The sequence below is a fragment of the Adiantum capillus-veneris genome, chromosome 10, assembly GCF_014529385.1.
Source record: "Adiantum capillus-veneris isolate H3 chromosome 10, ASM1452938v2, whole genome shotgun sequence".
Lineage (NCBI taxonomy): Eukaryota > Viridiplantae > Streptophyta > Polypodiopsida > Polypodiales > Pteridaceae > Adiantum > Adiantum capillus-veneris.
In genome coordinates, this window is record NC_140940.1 from 69,485,159 (window position 1) to 69,501,697 (window position 16,539).

At 48.8% G+C, this 16,539-nt stretch overlaps 1 protein-coding gene across 1 annotated transcript in view; it reads right to left on the minus strand.

The window, feature by feature from the left end:
* LOC147449026 (putative LRR receptor-like serine/threonine-protein kinase At1g67720) overlaps positions 1 to 16,539 on the minus strand; it is a 102,046-nt gene that overhangs the window by 51,405 nt on the left and 34,102 nt on the right. The gene's annotated exons all lie outside the window — the stretch shown is intronic.

Here is a 16,539-nt window from a genome sequence, read left to right on the forward strand (position 1 = left end):
ACCAGGATTGACAGCTGACCAATGGACACAGCTTGAGAGACCACAGGTATGTATGATCTCACGCTTGCTCCGCAGCAAGAAGACAGTGCCACATGACATTATTAGAGCCGAGCTCGCCACACCACCTATGGTTGTAGAGGCACTATTCCAGACAGTTTGCTTCATCCAGAGGATGAGAGAGCTACCTCCTGACAGACTTACCCGTAGAGCATTTGAGGCAGCTATACAGCTATCAGAGAATGGGCATTAGAGAGCATGGTACTCACAGGTCAGAGCATGGTTTGAGGGACACGGTCTTGACATGGAGAGCCTACCACCATTCCAGTACGACCCCCATTCACCATATGTTCACCTCTCTCGCAGTGAGAGGAACTTGGTATTGAGACAGGATCTGTGGCAGCTATACACTAGGAGAGTCTGGGAGGTACCTGGCTTGGGGACGAGGATGTCAGATTACAGAGACCAGTTTCTCACCATATTGTCTGGGGGGTTCATACAGAGACCACGCTACATGGACACATATATGCCACATAGCTCACGGGTGGCGATTGGTCAGCTGAGAGTGGCTTCACACAGGTTAGAGATTGAGATCGGGAGACATACTGGTGTTCCCAGGGAGGAGCGAATCTGCAGAGCCTGCACAGAGGAGGTGGAGAGTGAGGAGCACTTTGTATGTAGATGCAGAGCATACACTGAGATCAGAGGCAGGTATGAGGCCTTATTCAGAGGACAGCCCACTCTCCGAGAGATCATGGAATCTCGAGATCAGAGACAGCTCGGACGTTTCTTACTAGAGATACAGAGCCATCGGGACACACTACTACAGCCACACACAGCTACACAGACAGAGGGGAGACAGTCGCAGCTCACAGACTTCTTTCAGAGGATTTCCGCCCCTCCCTCACCAAACACTCAGAGGGGAGTGACACTCCCACAGGCGGAGGTGAACCGAGCTAGACGACGACCACGAGTCACAGGCTACAGGGGCGCGAGCTCCCACCACCGACAGATCGAGGAGATCCGAGCCCGGGAGCGCCGTGCCACTGAGGAGCGAATGGCTCAGATGAGGGCCAACCCGACAGCCTTCATCCGGGTAACCTTGGCACCAGACCCGCCCATGTACCACATCTTACATCCCCCCATTAGTACAGGATGGAGCTAGATAGCTTGATGCACTCTCATGATTGTACTACCTTGAGCATATAGACATGCATACACCCCTAGAGATAGAACTCCATCCCTCCTCAGATACTCCACTACCTACATTCAGTTCAGTTTTGTTTCATTTGTCTTTCCGATAGACGGATGACATACACACCATGTACATTTGATTTGTCTCATAGGCCGATTTCGGCCTGACATAGACGTTAAAAATCTTTCTTTCTTCTTTCTCTCTCTCTCTCTCTCTCTCTCTCTCTCTCTCTCTCTCTCTCTCTCTCTCTCTCTCTCTCTCTCTCTCTCTCTCTCTCTCTCTCTCTCTCTCTCTCTCTCTCTCTCTCTCTCTCTCTCTAATCACCTGTAATCTGTCTGATCAACAAAGAAGTGGCCATCTCTCTCTTTCTCTCTATCTCACCGACGAGCAGGGCAGCAGTGCAGGGCAGCAGTGGGCACAGGGCTCGCGACGAGCAATGCGGCTGTGCAGGGCCCCCTTGCTGGCGTATCTTCATCTTTGCGACGCTGTGTTTCGCGACCTCTCTTGCCTAACCCTACCTGCTGCAGCATAGAGACGCTCGCCTGCTGTGGCCTTCCTGTTGGCTGCATCGCTCACTTCCCCCTCTGCTGACGACCACTTTGCAAGCTCCTCTACGCGTAGAAAGACTTTCTACGCGTAGAAAGTCCTGTCCTACACGCAGCCCGGCACCCCCCCTTTGCATTTATCTACGTGTAGAAAGTCCTTTTGTCTCCTACGTTAAAGTTTAAACCTTGAAGACTTGTTAAACTTTTAAGTTTTGCCCTATTCTCAGTCCATCACCCTAGTACCCTACCCCACATTTGTGGCTCGGGTTCGATGGATCCGCCTACCGAAGGGGAAGGGCCGGGTGTAGATAGCTACACCACCCCAAAAAAAACAACAGCTACATTTAAACGGAGAAACAGAGATACTGTACTATCACCAGGATCCTTATGAGTTGGGAAAACCTCCAAGATACATGATGAGCTAATGATGGAGAAGGTCCAGGTGATGCTCAAATCAGAGCTTAACTATATGAGGGATGACATCAGGAAGGAAATGCACGCGAGCACTGAGAGCTACAGGAACTCCATGTATGGAGATATGATGAGAGAACTAAGGAGAGAGATCCGGGGGATACAGAATGAGGGAATTCAGATCTTGAAGACGGAATTACGAAACCTAATCAAGGCCGAAGTAAATGTAACAGAATGCGTTATGCAAAAGAAACTCGATGAGGCAGTAACAAGTTTTGAAGCATGGAGAACAAATATGGAAAAGCACATAGGGGAAAAAGATGCAATAATCGAGGAGCTAAAAGGAGAACTTGCGGCTTGCAAATTTGCAACTAAGGAGAAGGGAGACGACCAACCTTCGGTGTTGAAGGAGCTCGAGGACATGAAGGATCAGATGAAAGCTCTACGGGAAGGAGATGAACAGAAATCGAAAACGGCATCTTCATGGGCGGAACGTCTTTTTAAGACACAAGAAAAGGTTGATGAAGCAGAGAAATGGATTGAGGATGCGAAGAAAGGGAAGGCCCAGATGCCCGAGACCACACCTACCTCGACCATTATTAATATGACCATTGAGGAAGAGCAGAAAAGGAAGAATCGGGCTTTGCATGTGCGGGTCACAGGAGTCAAAGACAAAGAGAATGTAGATGAAGAAGTGAAGGAACTGCTACAACGCATGGGCATCACAGAGCCTACTCACACAAGTGCATGGAGAGTGGGCAAGAAAGGAATCGATGAGAAGGGAAACGTAAAGGATAGGGCACTTATTCTCCGCTTCCCGAATATAGAAATAAGGAAAGAATTTCTAAAGCAGAGGCCAACTCTTAAGAAAACCGGTATTTTCCTGGGAGATGACCTTACATTGGCACAAGTGGCACACATGCAAGAGTTGATGCCAGAGATCAGGGCAGCAAGAGAAAAGGGGAAAATCGCCTTTTATAGAGGAGGGAAAGTAGTGGTTCTGGAAAAGCGCTCATCATGACGGTGCGAGACCTATGGGGCGATGCTCCGGATAGCGGCGTGGAATTGTAATGGATCATATAGGCTAGATGTAGGTGCCTTTGAAGATAGCTTTAGGGACAGAGACATAGTTTTCTACTCAGAGACACACCAGATACCGGGACAGCTTATGCCACATGTGAAGGGGTATTTATGGGAAACAGCTATTCGACCAGACAAGAGATCTCTACGAGGTAGCCGGGGTTCAGGAGGAGTAGCAGTCTTATTTAAAGAGGAGCTGAGACCACTACTAGAGATTATCAGGAAAGATGAACAAGCAAGGTATATGTGGGTGAGAATGAGAGCCGAGACAGGTAGATTTCTATATATCGCTATATGCTACTTCCCTCCAAGTACATCAGTCTACTCCTCACCTAAAGGACAGTCCTCTTTCTCCATATTGAATAATGACATATGGGAGTTCTCTAGAGATGGAGACATCGTTCTCTTAGGAGACTTTAATGCCAGAACGGCCAACTCTCAAGCAGTATTCTATGATACTTTTGAGGAAATGCTCAGAGAAGTGGATTTATCACAGAGGGGGCTTACTAGAAACTCATAGGATAAAGAACACACTGAATATGGGAGACATCTCATGGAGATGGCAACTATACATGGTTTGGCCATACTTAATGGTATAGAGAATTACCCTTTATCTGGGGGATTCACATGCTTCCCGCACAGCCATGGGGCCAGTATAGTGGATTATGTCATGACTTCACCAAGCTTTATTTCTAGTATCGAGGACTTTAAGGTGGGACCCAGACTAGTTGGGATTGCAGTGGATCATGCTCTCTTGACCTTATCAATCTCCTTCCAATACAATGCCTCTCAAGTACAAAGGAAGAAGACACACACAAGATATACTATCACGCTAGAGACTGACTCAGTCTATGTGGAAAAGATCTATAATAGGATGTGGGCAGCCGAGCTAGTATATACTGTAGAGGAGATTACTTCTCAGTTAACAGAGATACTACATGGAGCAGCACAAGAGGCATACCCACATACTCAACCTGATCAGAAGAGAGGATCTGGGAACATGGCTCAAAACAGTTGGTATGACGAGGAATGCAGAGAGACGAGAACCCAGGTCGAGAAAGAGCTTACACTTGGGATCATCACATATAAGCAGTCTCAGATTGCTCTTCGGCGTATAGTATGTCGCAAGAAAACGGCATTTTTAGCCAAACTGGAGAAGGATTTATATGAGCTCTTCTTGAGTCAGGACTCACATGCGGCCTGGCGTTTATTTCACGAGCACTCACCGCCTCTGACAATTACTTCTCCTGAGATTTTGGGTCAATATGTAACATCATTATATATGGTATCTGGACAGCCTCCATTAGCAGATACGCTAGAGCCATGCCTTGCTACTAGTACTTTCTTTACTACGGAAATGGTGAAAAAAGCCATTGATAAGATGAAGACAAGAAGAGCATATGATCAAAGCAGAACATCTGATACATGCCAGGGATCTACTTTCAGAAGTCCTTGCTCGTCTGTTTAATCGGGTCATGTGTGAAGGATTACCTGAATCTTGGAAATTATCTACTATCGTACCTATTTTCAAGTCAGGGGATCCTATGAAACCCGGGAAATACCGTACCATTATGGTAGGTCACACATTGATCCGACTGTACGCATCCATTCTATAACAAAAATTGAGTAGATGGGCAGAGAATGAGGGCATAAGGGCAACAGGACAAGCTGGATTCAGGAGGGGTTATTCCACTTTAGATCATATTCTTATGCTCAAAGCCATTATTGAGGAAGGAAGAGCAAGCGGGAGAAGGATGTATTGTTGCTTTGTGGATTTTCGGAAAGGTTTTGATATAGTACCAAGGGCCAGATTGATGCGCAGGATGCAAGAGTTAGGGGTCCCCAAAGAGATTATTTGGGGGATCATGGCCTTATACGGGTCAGTAACTGGTTATGTACGTACTCCAGAAGGGGATTCCGACATTGTTCATTCCACCGTTGGAGTAAAGCAGGGATGCCCACTGTCGCCTACTTTATTTGGTATGTATATAGATGAGGTATCGGATTACATTGATAGAGAGGGTGACAGAGGTGCTCATCTTGCAGGGTCATGGATCCCTTTATTGTTGTATGCAGATGATATTGTATTGATAGCAGAATCACCAGATGGAATGCATAGGCAGCTAGATGCATTACATAAATTCGCGGAGGACAGTGGACTGTCGGTAAACTTGGGTAAAACCAAAGTTATGGTGTTTAACACCACACTGCACTGGGCTAGGAGATCGGCACCTACATTTGCATATGGCCAGGATACAGTAGAGTACACAGATGCATACACATACCTTGGTGTGGTATTTGCAGGACCGAAGTTTACTCTTAAGAAAGCAGCGGATGCTAGATTGTCCAGAGCCTCTGCGGCCTTGGGAGGGTTGGAGAGGATGTGTTCACAAGTGCAGTTTCAGGAACCACGAACAAAACTTTGGCTCTTTGATATTGTGGTGGCTTCGGCTATGCTTTATGGGGTCCTGATTTGGGGACCATCTGTGGATCAGGATAATTGGAAGTCAATGGAGAGACCTTTGGTATCTATGAGTTCCCAAATGATTAGAGCCAAAGGCCTCCGTACCACACGCGATTACCCGAGCGGAACTAGCTGCCCCTCCGATAGAAATTGAAGCTCTTACCAGATCAGTGTCCTTTATACATGGTTTGTGGGATACAAATAATTACCGATATACTAGACTGGCCCTCGAATCATCTCGACAATTAGCAATGAAAGGGGATACATCATGCTGGTATGCGCAATTGTCCTCGTGGTTTCAGAGACACGGGTTCAGTATGGAAAGATTACCCCCCTTCCAATACTCTCTTGAGGCTCCATCATTGGCAATTACACGAACGGAGATTAATAAAATCATCCGTCAGGATCTTATACAGTTGGATACTAAGAGGACATCTGTAGACCCTACACAAGAATTGGGCACGAAGATGGCCGACTACAAAGAAAACTTCCTGCAGCTATCTGAAGATGGATTTGTGATTTGTCCGAGCTACATGGATACCCACCTATCTCATGGTTTGAGATGTGCTATTTGTCAGATTCGTACATCCTCACACCAGCTAGAAATTGAATTTGGCAGATTTAGGGGAATCCCACCTGAGAGTAGAATTTGCAAGTTATGCGGAATGGAGCCGGAGACAGAATTACACTACATATGCCATTGCACCGTATACTATGAGATACGTGGGCGTTTCCATTGCCTATTTAAAGAAGGCTTTGGACCTCTAGATAGAGTCATGCAATACCAAGATCAAAGATGCTTAGGCTTGTACCTACTGGAACTACATCGGCAGAGGGATAATCTAATGAGAAGACAAAGAGCACTACAGCCTCAGAGGTAGATCATAGATTTCTTCAGATCGAGAGAAGCAGGAGTGGAAGAGAAGCAAGAGGCCAGCAGCCAGCACAAAGGAGTACCCACATCCATATGAAAGGCACCCTCATTGACAGGGCGATTGAGCTTAGGAAATCGAGATGACCACGACCGAGATGCAGAAGCACACTTCACCGGAGGAGACTACGACAAAGGATTAGAAGCATTCTAGCTAGACACCCAGAATGCTGCTAAGAAGTTTATTTAATACTTTGTATTTAGTTTTTCACATTCACATTTATTTTCACACTCTCATACATACTACTTTAGTACTAAGGTACCCAGACATTGTAACAGATTCACCACTTTTGTATCAGTTTGGCCTCATAGGTCATTCTGGCCTTTTGAAGACGTTAATATAACATTTCATTTTATTTCATTTCTCTCTCTCTCTCTCTCTCTCTCTCTCTCTCTCTCTCTCTCTCTCTCTCTCTCTCTCTCTCTCACTCACACACACACACACACACACACACACACACACTTTTTTTTGTTGTCAGATTGAATTACAAATGGGAAACCTCAAGGCGAGGAAAACCCATAGAAAGTTTTTTTTTTTTCCGAGAAAAAGATCCTTCTATTAGTTAATGAAAACTGCCCATAGGGCTACATCCACCTCTGCAGAAGAGGGCTACAACAAGCATGATGGGGAGACTCTCCCAATGAAAAAACAGCATATATACAATGAGGCTAAATCAAGAGATGGGAGGATGGAAGAGCCACACAGGTGGACAGTAGTGCCATCTGAGCACCCCCTGGACAATGGTGTAGAAAGGCCCAGGGCGCCAGAGTCGAAGGAAAGCTTCGCGGCGCTCCCGCATGCGGTCGGAGCTGCCCTGTAGTCCCTCAAGCTGTCCTCTGAGAGTATGGATCAGCTCTAGCCAAAAGTCACGAACAGTCTCTGCTGGTGGCACAGAGCGAGCCTCAAAGATGCGGAAACAACGGGCCCGCCAGATAAACCAGAGAGCTAGGCCGCTGATGAGCTCCCAACACTCGTCTCTCTCACTGCACCACTCTTGTGGAGTAAGATCTGTAGCAGGCTGGAGTGTACGTCGCCCCCCCTGTATCACTATCATCCTGCTGGTGGAAGATAGCTCAAACTGAAGTGCCGGGCCCGTGAGGGTGGACCAAGCCGCTGCCCCCCAAGTGTACTGTTGAGCGGTGGAGAGGGCAGGCATCAGCTGAAGAACTCGTAGCCACACCTGCTGGGCCGAGGGATAGTCCCAAAGGCAGTGACGCTGACTCTCCACCAACTGGTCACAGGCTGCACATGCGGCCGAGAGACAAGCCAGCTCCCTACTGCTGTGGCTCTGTGTGCAACCAGCCACTGGAACAAAGTGACGCACCTCGGCTGTCTGGAGTCCCACAGCCTTTGCGAAAAAGCTGCCAAGAACTCGACTGTGAGGCCCTCCTCCTGCCAATGACGTGCTGCAGCAGGACGGGCCTCCCTCTGTGCTGCAAGTATATGACGTCCAAGCCGAACAGTGTACTGAAAGAAAGGGACTCCTGGGCGGTCTGCAGAAGAGAAGGGGTCCCTCCATAGGTCTCACCAGGATCCCACTGTACTCGTGCCAGTGGACAGCACTCCCAAGCCCATAGCCTCCAGTGTCCTGTCTCAAGAGTTGCTGGGTCAGGGTCTATGATGCAAGTCCTCCCGCAGATGCCCACAACTCGGATCCTCTGGAAACAGCACTCTGCTACCTGCGGGGCCTCTACTGCAACTCGCTGTAACCGTCCCCCACCCTGAAGCTCGAAGAACAGGGCTGGGACAGTCTTTGAGCAAGCCCTGAACCTCCAGTCGTGTGAAGGCTCCTATCCACCGGGGTGCTACTGGCTCTCTCCTCCCACAAGGCAACGTTGAAGCTCCTGACGCAATCGGCCCCGCTGTCAATGAAATTGGGGCCCACCTAATCCCTGCACGTTCCACGAGACGATCCTCATGGGGAGTGAGAGAGAACAGATGCTGCCGGAGCAGCAAGACGGGCTATCTTCGAGGCAGGCTTGGATGGGGAGTAATCCGCATCCGAGCGTCCTCTAAATAGGCGAGACTGTAGTGAGTGCCTGGCCCAAGCCCAAGCAGAGCGAGCCGTGCGTAAAGCAACCTCCTCTGTCCAGGAGTCCTCATGAATGTATACATAGCAAGGTAAACACTGCGTATCAGCAAAAAAAGTATACCACAATGTGCCTACATCCTGCTGAGTCTGGGGGTGTCACTGTAAACTTGGCCAGTGGCCACAAAGTCTGCAGCAAATCTGTAACTCCAAGTTCTCCCATGTGGTGAGAGAACTCGAGAACCTGTGTATGCAACCATCCCACCACTGAGTCAAGGGACCACTCTGTCTCGGTTCTACCACAGAGGGGGAAGGAGAAACCAACTACTGAGTCCAAGGCTTCTGTCCCCCTAGCGGCGAGGAACAGAGCGTGGACCATGAAGCAGCAGGCTGCCTCGTGGTCTGCTACGGAATCGCCGAGAAAGCGAGTGAACCCGTAATCGAAGAAATCCCAGCTGCGTCAGAGGTCAATGCTCGTCAGACCACGAGGGATAGCTGCAAGGGAAGATGTCTGAATCTGCAAAGGGGGCCGCAAGAAGGGCTGACCCTCTCTCGCTAGGCGACTCTTGGCAAAGGCGCTGCCAGGAGATCTCCTAGCTGCCGGCGAGGGACCAGTCTCTTGAGTCGACTGTGGTACTGAAGCAGGAGGAGGGGGAGGAGCTGGGGGGGGCGGAGGAGAAGAGAAGCGGGGTGGGGAGACAGAGACAAGGGGGCGAGGAGGAGAGTGGGCGGGAGCAGAGGGCGGGGGAGGGGATGAGGAGGAGGGGGCGGCTGGCGAGGGTGAAGCGGAAGTGGAGGCTGGCGTAGGGGGCTCCTCTTGCTCAAGAGGACCAAAGCGGTTCCCCGTGGGGACCCACTGCTGCTGAGTAGGCACCTGAGGGCCACTCTGAGTGCCAGGCTGTCGCTGTGGCCCTTGGCGTCGACGGCCACGGGCCTGCTGCCACCCCTCCTCTGCTGGAGCCCCAGGCTCGGAGGGTGGCTCTGAATCTGTGCGTTGTGTCGCTGGCTATGGCTGCGGCCCAGCCTTGGCAGGCTGGGGCTGACGCTGAGGTGCAGGTCGTGGTCTCCTCCGTGGACAGGCCTTCGCTAGGTGGCCCATTTGTCTACAAATGAAGCACTGGTTTGGGAGACCCGAGTACTCCACACTCTGTCTAAACCAACCCCCACTCACCCGAGGCAGAAGGATGACCTTCGGGAGAGTGTGGGTATCTCTGACCAAAACTCGAACTGAAGGGATGCCAGCCGCCTTGGCAGCTACTGATGCTGCCGTATGAGGTGTCTCCAGGACAGTCCCGATGGCGGAGCCAATCCTGGAGAGAAGTGGAAGGTACTCCCTCCGTAAACCCGGAAAGCAGATTGAGATGGGGATGTCTGCCTCCTCTACTAGCACATCCGAAGTCGGGTCAAAACCATGTCGCCACTGTTGAAAGTGGGCGCGTGATGCTCGGATGGCCAGTGGACTCATAGCTATGACCTTGGAGGCCATCTCGGAAGTCTCGAACTCGATCTGGTAGTACCCCCGTCCGAGGATCTGGACGTCCAAAATCTTGCCCACCTATGCGAGAAGGCGGGCGTGGAGAAGGTCTCGCAGCTTTGTATGCTAGGACGGGTGCCGAGAACCTTGCAGATGATAGAAGTCGCCTGCAAGCGCTCTACCTCTGCGGCAAGGCTCGCTTGCTCTGTCGGCGAAAGAGCAAGTCGAATGGTGGGCTCAGCGGGGTCGGGCGAGGGGGCTTCTGGCGAGTCCCTCTGTGGCGGAGTTGGAGCCTCCATCTGTGTCTACTGCTGAGTCGAAGAAGCGGACGGTGAAGAAAAACTGCAACCGAGAACGCGGAGCACTTGTCCGAAGAAAAAGTGTTGCAGAGCCAGGTGCAGAAGACCTTCTGGAACAAAGAGGACAGGAGGGGGCGGCGAGCGAGAGTTCAAGAGGCTGCGGGGGGGGCCGGGCGGGGGGGGGGGGAAGGGAGAAACAGCCAGGGAATGAGGGGCAGCGGGTGGGCGGGCAGCAGGTGGCTAAGGGTGGCGGGCTGGGCAGGGTGAGGGAAGCAGCGCGAGGGCGAGAGGGGGCAGCGAGGGGGCAGGGGAGGCAGCGTGAGGGTGAGGGGGGGCAGCGCGGGGGGGGCTGGAGGCAGCGCGAGGGCGAGAGAGAAGGGGGGGGGTGAGGGGCAGTGATGGCGCAAAGGGGGGAGCGTGCAGCAGCAGCGAGCCAATCCAAAAGTTTCGCGATGCGACGGCTTGGAACCCATAGAAAGTATTACAAACTGTAACTCAGAAACAGTCAAAGTAGAGCTGGTAACGGCTAACAGGGAGCTCATCCAAGTCATAGGCAACATGAAGAGACTGTCTAAGGGATATCTTGAAGAAAGAAACATATTCCACTTGTGCTCTCCACACTGTCCATAGTACCAAGAATCTAACCCAGCCGAAAAAGTATAGATACGACCGAAGCAAAGACCAAAGCACGCCAAAGGTCCAGAAAAATTTACCAAATTGTGAGCCAAGGAAACGCGAGCGAAGAGCTGAAGAGATGCTATCCACAAACTGTCGCGTACGAGAACAAGACCACAGTAGATGTGGAATATTCTCAATGGCTGCACCACAGTGAACATATCGCGAAGAGGAGAATCTCCTAGAGCGCAATAATTTGCCAGTGGGGAGAACCCCAACAATACATCTCCACATAAACAATCGCTCCTTGAGAGGTAGCTTAGCATTCCAGAATTTCATAACTTTACTCCGCCACCAAGTAACACTCTTATTCATATTCCAGACCTTGTTACATGTTCTTAGATCCAGGGAGATGACTGCAAATGATAGTACACTTTCTTTGTAGATATCGAACCAATCGAAGAACCAACGCAGAGCCAATCGCAAATTTGATTTTCTTCAACCAGCGGTGGGATGGGAGATATAGAGTCGACCAACGACGAGTTTTCACACGAGAAAACTCTCCACTTTCGCAATTTGTCGCGATGGAACTATGCATACCTGTGAGGGATTAGCAGTTAGCTAATCTTGTTCCTATTCAGAAGGCTCTTGCCTTGGGAAACACGCATAGAACCCACGGAACTATACGTGGTCATCTGAGAAGTCCAATTAGTGGGTCATTACCATATGTGCAAAGGGGAGAGAGATACACAAGAAAAAATCATCGCGCTACATGAGACAAGGAAGAAGACAAGCTTTCGATTAAAGCTGCAGAACCTGAAAATCCACCTTAAAACTAAAAATCAGCCTCCCCTCTCATATTTGGGTGCCCCCTCTTGGGATGAGGCTTCTGGATGTGAGTGTTGGCCTGCAGGTTGCTCTCCTACTGCCATGTGTCCAGTTTGCCCATTTGGTTTAATTTCCTAGTACCCACTAACTTATAACGGGCTGCCGAGGGGCCTAAATGACTTTAAACCGAGCCTAGCCACTTCTTTACTAGAACGATTCTAGTGCGGATCAGCCCAACCATCTCGTGGCTGCCTGGCCTTGACTCTTCCGGGTGAAACTCTCGACCAATGTCCATTTCAAAATGGCCATGCAATGTCCGGGCATTTGTGATTTCAAAAAGTGGGTCCTAAAAATAAAATAAAAATCAAGGAAACGAAACCAAACAAATAAAGTTAGTGTTTGTCAATGTCTCGTGACAGTTATTATGGCCGTTTAAGATAATTGACAAAGTGAACGATGTGACATTCCAATTAGAGCTACCTCCTAATCGGAAGATCCATAATGTTTAACATGTAGTTTACTCCGGCCATATGTGGGACCGTATTGTTGAGGAACCCCTCAAGGTTGAGGAAATAGAAGAAATACTCCAATCGGAGCAGATTATTTATCACCAAGAGCGGCCACTAAAATCCGGAAAGATTACACAGAAATATTTAGTAAAGTTTAAGAATTATTCTACTTTGGATGCTCAGTGGATGACCGCGCAGGAATTAGCATCTTTTCCGAAAATTTTGGAAAAGATGTGTACTCTCTATTTAATGAAATTAGGATATTTAAATGTGTACACTTGGTTGAAGTTAGGAATGTAGATCTACTCGAACTGATGAAAGCCATCAAGAACGGACATCTTTGATGTGTCATATGATGGGTGATATTAAGCATCGTGAAGGAGTTGTTCCGTAAGTTCGGTGGGAGAGATCGAGGTAGGGATGCTCCCAATGTTCCATAGGATGGGTAACGGGAGCATCGGATAGGGAATATTCCATTGGTATGGGAGGAGGATTATGCGTAAAGATGCAAGCACAAGAATAAAGACGGATTCTGAGACGCTTTTGATAAAAAGAAGGATGTTTTTAAGTGCTCCCCAAGAAAGCAGATGCTTTCCCGCGAGGAAACCTATGTCTGCATTGCATTTGTGCATGTGGCTGCATCCAGGGACACTTGGTAAGTGCAGTGTAGCATTATTTTTCAGCTCGTAGCTTTTGCTTGAGTTTTTAAACACGTTCACATTTTTTTATAAGTGGCTGGAGTGGGCAGCCGCTTAATAAAAATAAAGCAAAGAAAAGGAAGCGCCCCCTATTAGGCTGAATTCATTGATCTCTCTCTCCTCTGTAACAAACTACTGACGTGTCAAAGCCTAAAGAATGGAGCCAACTTGCAGATGTCGGCCGAGGGGCCTAAACCCTAAGAAGAGCAAGTAATAGAAGAAGTCCTACCAACTTATGGGGACCCCGTCCGATGGGGCCCCAAGTGACATAAAGGATTAAAATAAAGCAAGACTCGCACACACGCAAAAACTGATGACGTGGCAGATTTTCGAAAATTACGCTGGCATGATGGCGTGACAGGCTGTATGGATTTCCGTATTTTGCGCTGGCTGATGACGTGGCAGGCTGTACGGGATTTCCGTAAATTATGCCGACAGCTTTTGGCATTGCTTTTTGGACCAGATGCTTTTGAGTTTGAAGGCTTTTCACTATAATTGCTTTTTTAGACCAAGGGCCTTTAAATATGAGATTAGGGCTCATTCTCTGGCATGCTTCCTAGAGAAGGTGCAGAGTCTAGAGTATCGGCTTGTACTGTGTTGATGCAATATAAAGAAATACCGAAAGGGGCGCCAAGGTTTGGGGCCAATACTCTCTGGGGTGGAATTCCGCCACTCCATGTCGCGTGTCGTCTCTCTCTTTTAGTTCAGTTGTTACTGAAGTGTTAAAAGTCTATTCAGTCTACTCTTTTCTATTGGCACGTGGTGCCCGTCTTGTGTCAGTGGTATCAGAGCATCAAGCGTGTGCTTTTCTGAAAGCATACCGGTCCTACAAAAGAGCAGACAGAGCTATTGGAATTTTATTTGAGGGATCTTCGCCCTGCAACCCAGACTTATTAGCCACTCCCACCCTTACTTGATCGCGCATCAGGCGCGCTCCCGTCTTCACCGCTCATGTCTTACAGGGCATAAGCCAATTAAGATCACTTGCAAGAGAAGGATCCAGATTTGTTTCAAGTCACTGTTTTTTCTCAGAAGTAGCGCCGTGCAGATGTTGATGTCTACAGCTACCAAGCAGCATACTCCAAGTACTTGGCAAGCTTTCAAGAAAAATTTTGCCCGAAGTTATATGGTTTCTGACATCTTCCTTCGGAGTGCAACTTCTGGTAGAGTGGGGTATCCTGAAATGCTTGCCATGGAAACCCTAGCAGATTAGAATTTGAAGATTCTAGACATCTCCCAGTAGATGTCTCTTCACGAGCAAATGAACTTGGAGATCCAGTGTGATTGCTATCTTGGGACTACCATCGCCGCCAAAGAAAACACTCTCTGTCCAACAGCTGATGGACCATGCTGTGCTCGGCTACGACCTCATGGAAGGAACCTAACCCTAATTTTTGGTGCAGGTTTCAGGATGGAAAGTCAACTGACTTTTCGAGCTCGACTGATGTCGAGATTGCTTTTTAAGTTTGAAATCTGTTTGAGAACTTGTTTGGTGATCCTGTTTGGAATTTGTTTGAAATGGATGGTATCTCTTTTGAACCTGTCTGGATGCCGATTTGAATTGTTTGACTCTAGTTTTAATACTGGTTTCAATGATTGGTGATTTTACTCCCGGGTGGAGTAGTTAGAAATAATGTTTGAGAATGCTTGTTCATACTCATGGCCTGGACCCTTGTGGTTATTTATGGGGGGAGTATTGAATGATTGAAAAGTGTTGTTTGTGACTCTCGGCCCGGACCTGGATGGTTATGCTGGAGGAGTATTAAGAAGTCTGAGCAGTGGTTACTCTCAACACCTCCAAACGACGCAGGCTGCGGTCTAGGAGGCGTTTGGTTGTAAAACTTGCATAGTTACCGTGAACGGGAACGAGGAACGGGAACGGGAGGGTCCAGAACGGGACGGGAACGGAGAGGAGGAGGGGGGGCCGGAACGGGAACGGGGCTGGAATGGTCCACCTAAAGTAAGGGTTGAATTACCTCGATTCAGCTTAGTCTCAAATAAACTCCTAAACAACCCCAAAACTGCCCCCAAATCTACCCCCTAACCTGCCCTCAAACTGCACCAAATATGTTCCCCGAACAGCCCTAAATCTGCCCCCAAAGCCCACTTTTTTTCCCCCAAATGCCTACTTTTGCCCGTTCCGCCCCGTGTTTCGCCGTTCCGTCTCATGTTCCACCCATTCCGGAACACCGTTCCGGTTACACCCCGTTCCGGAATGGCGTTCCGTTCCCATCTCCGTTTCGGGAACAAGACACGTTTGGAACGCCGTTTCGGAACGTTTGGGCTGTGTTCCCCCCGTTCCTTGTTACAGTGTGTAAAAGGCCTCTATATCTCCCGGTCCAGACCTTTTTAGGTTATGCGGGAGGAGTGATGAGAGAGTCGTTGAATATCTCCCGGCCCGGAACTTATTAGGTTATGCGGGAAGAGTGTTCATCAGAAACTTTATGTTTCTATGTCTTGTAACATGCATATGTGAGCATTTGTGTTGCATTGTGATGTCCCAACTACTGAATATTCCTGATTGGATGAGATTGCCTGGGTATGTAATTTTCGTACATCAAGACGCTCATGGAAGATCAGTACGGTCTGGGTGTGATGGCTAATTTTACTACGCTGGAATATCAAGAGTTCCGATCTGGACGAAAGGAGAAGCTAACTCCTTGATCAAAAGAGCCGAAGGGAGAAGCTAACTCCTTAATAAAAAGAGCAAACTGATTGTCCCTCGGAATGTCCCTCAAAAACTTTTGAGCTAACTTGAGTTGTTTTGCAAACATGCTCTAATCGAGGACGATTACTCTCTTTCAAGAAGGGGAGATGTAACGGGGCCAATACTCTCTGGGGTAAAATTCCGCCACTCCGTATCGCATGTCGTCTCTCTCTTTCAGTTCAGTTGTTATTGAAGTGTTAAAAGTATGTTCAGTCTGTTCTTTTCTATTGGCACGTGGTGCCCGTCTTGTGACACCTCTCTCTAGAAGTGCTGCCACCAGCTTTCTCTCTCCTTGAGCTATTCCAGCGCCACCTGCCCTGTTATTGCTGGAGAAACCGTGCCGGCTATTCTGGCAACCTCCATGAGCGTATAAAAGCATCCTAGCACCCTCACTTGCCCCCAGATTTTCCAGCACTACTACAAGAAGACCCTACCGTGTCCGAGCCGCAAGTGATCGCAATAAGTCAGAGTACAAAGGTCGCTTTTCCGTACTAGGAGCGACAAGTGAAGTTCGTATATACGCTCTACAATCATCTGCTATCGAGTTTTTGTTTTTGCAGGTACTCCATCTTGAGGAGGGAGCAAGGAGGCTTCGGCCTATGCTAGGGGATTCTGAAAAACAAAATCCAGAACGGTCTGTGGAGCTTCATGCTCTACGTACAACCTTTAAAACCATGAATTGAGAGCTAGTCTCTCGGATTTCTCTAACGGGAAGGAATCGACCATCAAGTCCAAAATCTAGAACAGAGGGGTTAC